General features: G+C 34.9%; 1 long non-coding RNA gene across 2 annotated transcripts; it reads left to right on the forward strand.

Annotated features, from left to right (window-relative positions):
* Positions 1-1353: 1353 nt before the first annotated feature.
* LOC108851545 (uncharacterized) lies at positions 1354-3253 on the forward strand. 2 transcript variants are annotated; one of them, XR_001949335.2, is made up of 4 exons: positions 1354-1545; positions 2196-2489; positions 2573-2816; positions 2887-3253. It is a non-coding gene; the product is annotated as an uncharacterized LOC108851545 (long non-coding RNA). The 2 variants fall into 2 exon arrangements; XR_001949336.2 differs by having other exon boundaries at positions 1358-1545; positions 2387-2489.
* Positions 3254-3889: the final 636 nt, after the last annotated feature.

The raw sequence follows: 3889 nt of genomic DNA on the forward strand, positions 1-3889 counted from the left end.
AGAGTACCGAGCTCTTGCGTTGGCTACTTGTGAGATGATGTGGTTATGCATTCTGCTTCGCGAGTTACGTGTTTCTTCTGGGTCAGTACCTATCCTCTTCTCTGATAGTACTGCAGCAATTTATATTGCTACAAATCCTGTATTTCACGAACGGACGAAACATATTGAATTGGACTGCCATACCGTTCGTGAAAAGATCGACAATGGGTTGCTCAAGACTCTTCATGTTAGAACAGAGGATCAAGTTGCTGATATTCTCACTAAACCATTATTTCCTCACCAGTTTGAACATCTAAAGTCCAAGATGTGCATTCGTAATATCTTCTGCACATCTTGAGGGGGCCTATTGAATTATGTATTTTGTATTTCGGTTATTTCCGGTTTCCTTTTGCCGGTTTAATCAGTTTTGGTTTAGTGTAAGTTTTGTATATAATCTGTACATTGTATGCAACTTGACGGACAAGACTTAGGTTCACCCCCTATGGTGAATCTCTAAATTCACCACACCATTTATGACCAATGAAAATGATATGTAGATAATTAAATAAAACATTAAAAATTTATTTTAAAATAGTTAAAAAAGAATAATGCCAATTCTAAACCACAAATCTTAATTTTTAAACCCTAAACATTAATTTCTAAATCCAAACTCTATACCCTAAACCAAAGTCCTATACCCTAAACCCAAATCCTAGATCCTAAACCCAAACCATAAACCTTAAATCTAATAACATAAATCCAAATTCTAGACCCTAAACCCAAATCCTAGACCCTAAACCCAAACCGTATACCCTAAACCCAAATCTTAGATCTTAAACCCAAACCGTAAACCCTAAATTTAAATTTAAATTTTAGGGTTTACGGTTTGGATTTAAGGTATAGGATTTGGGTTTAGGATATACGGTTTGGGTTTAGGGTTTATGATCTGGGTTTATGGTATAGAATTTTGGTTTAGGATATAAGGTTTGAGTTTAGGGTCTACGATTTGGGTTTAGGGTACTTGGTTTAGATTTAAGATTTATGGTTTGGGTTTAGGGTTTAGAATTTGGGTTTGGGTTTAGGGTATAGAATTTGGGTTTATGGTCAGGGTCTAGGATTTGGGTTTAGGGTATAGAATTTTGGTTTAGGGTATAGGGTTTGGATTTAGAAATTAATGTTTAAGGGTTTAAAAATCAAGATTTATGGTTTAGAATTGTCATTATTCTTTTTTAACTATTTTAAAATAAATTTAATATGTTTTATTTAGTTATCTACATGTCATTTTTATTGATCATAAATGGTGTGGTGAATTTAAAGGTTCACCGTTGGGGGTGAACCTAATTCTTGTCCCAACTTGAAGTAATGAGAAATATCTTGGTAACAACCTTTCTCTCTCAAATATGCTTTTCTCATTCAGCTAATAGAACACGAACGTGAGGCTTATCATCAGGTTAACAAAGAGAGAATGATTTAATCGTCGATGAGTAGTCAGATCAAATCTTTGATGCTCGCTCCAAGACTTTTTGGTTGTGGTTCTGTATGTCGTGTTCATCTGTAGGGCTGTAGGTATGTTCATCCTCTAAATTTTATCATCGATGGTGCCAATTTTATAACTTAGTTGTAAATTTAGAAATTTTTGTTTGCCCAAAATATTTTTCCACTCTTATGTTTGTGATCTTCACTCATCATCACAGATGATTCTAATAGCTTCTCCCCTGATATTGATTATACTCTTTAGAAAGTAACAAAACATGCTCTTTCACAATCCAATCAAGAAACCAAAGCCTCACACAAGACTTATGAAATCAAACCATAACATCAAAAGATGTACAGATATTGCTTCTCTTTTTCTGGATTTTGTTTCGGTCAAATTAATATATATGGTATTGATTCTGTGTTTCTCACCTTGGAATTTAAGTTTCAGTTCATCTTTCTTACTAAAGATCAACATGCTTTGTTTTTCTAGACGTTTATGATACCATTACCATCGACATATATATATTTTTAGCATAAGAAAATCCCTAAAATTGATGTTCCAGGGTGATATTTTGACCGCTACACAGAAATATAGTGTCCTTAAACTGCAGTGACCTCTGCTGTTTATTTAAAATCTGCTCCTCACGAGTTTTGCTTTCAGTTGATTGGTATGTCATATTACTGAGTTTTATCCGTCTTGAATCTTTTTTTTTGGTATGTCACCACCTCTACCTTTTCAGAGGGATGCTTAGATTGCTGAACCATGTAGAAAACTGAACCATGTAGTAAAATAGTGAGATCAGAACTTGATTCCTGTTGGACCCCAAGCAGAGTTATACTACTGCGTGGCAACAAAATCCTTAGTGATGAGTTGAAAAAAGTGTATGAAAGACAAGATTAAGCTAACAAAAAACAACCGTTTGTGGATAAGGCACTCATACCATGTAAGCTTTAGAGAAACTCTCAATGATGAACAAGCCCTCACTTGGAGATAATTTCACATGCCTCTTTGTCAGTCTACAGAAGACACAGAGGTAGACTTCACTGTCTCACATTATAGTCCTAGATACTTTTAGGTGATTTAACCAATTATTAAATTGGAATGTTACATTGACAGACATCAGGAGAAATAGCTTGCTACCAGAAAAGTGAACATGTCTCTTCAGATTTTAGTGGTGGCTTAACAAAAACGGTGCTAGATGGTAACAAATATGAATAGTAGTAAATGTTCATACATATTGTATTGATACTCGACTGACTGAATAAAATAAATTCTATTACATTTACCGACCTATAATCTGTACTTCAACAACCTTACCGCATTCAACATTGATTTGGAGCTGACAAGAAGGTGGGACAATGTAAGTGTTGCATAGATTATATATATGATAGTTCCTTGTACCCCTTCTTAACACCTTTTCTTATCAACAGATGAACTTTGTCATGCTATGCCCTTCAGCTGTATCCGCTAAGTTCCCCTGTGAAGAGACTATACCAAAAGAAATAAGATGCAAGCGTATTCCCAAAAGGAATTGTGTTGTATCAGCCAAAGTTTATCTGCTTGGTGGAGCTTCTTTGGGTGTGATAAAGCTGTGAGATCTAGAAGAAACAAATAGTTTGGTCAATCTCATGCTCTCCTTTTGAAGGGTTGTTGCTCCTTATTTTCCCAGCTACTTCCATCGAATGGAACATGAAGATACCGGCTAAATCTTGAACATATCTAAGGGTCTTTCTTTTGAACATATCTATCATTTACTTATAAACAATGAAGTCCACCATTCTAAATCTTGCTCTTGAAGTGCGTGGTTCAAGATTTTGTTGTAAGCTTGCAAACCACTATTGCAATTAAACTATAGAGGATAGGAAATATGGCCAAGAAGAGCAGAAAAATGTGAAGTTGGTGCAATCTTTTCGAAGTTAAATGTGGCTCATATCCGTTTTAACATATCAAAGATATATACGTCACCAGCTATTAAAAGATGCCTACTATGAGATGGAGCGAGATTATCTGTGTTTTCAAACAGACATGGAAACTGTAAGAGAGTAGCTTTTAAAGGAACACAGATCATGATTACGTATGTTTCCAAAGGTGATTAATAAAGAAATGTTTGCCAAAATCAATAATCATTGATACTAATTTCTTAAAAACCAAATCAAGCTTTGACAAAATAACAATCGTCACCTACTAACCTAGGTCCTAATAAGAAGAAGAAAATCAAAGAAGATTCAGCATTGAGTCTTTAAACAAGAAAACTTACAAGAAAAAAGAGGGAAAATAATTACAAAAGAAAACTGGAGAGTCTTTGAAGAACCTTTCAAGGAGATTGTGTAGAGGACGGTGACTCCTAAGTGGTGCCTAAGAGAGCGTTTTCATGCTAGAGGGAGCACTTAAATGAGTTAAATGGACATAAACAAACACGTGGAACAATACTCC

Source organism: Raphanus sativus, chromosome 1 (assembly GCF_000801105.2).
Source record: "Raphanus sativus cultivar WK10039 chromosome 1, ASM80110v3, whole genome shotgun sequence".
Classification (NCBI taxonomy): Eukaryota; Viridiplantae; Streptophyta; class Magnoliopsida; order Brassicales; family Brassicaceae; genus Raphanus; species Raphanus sativus.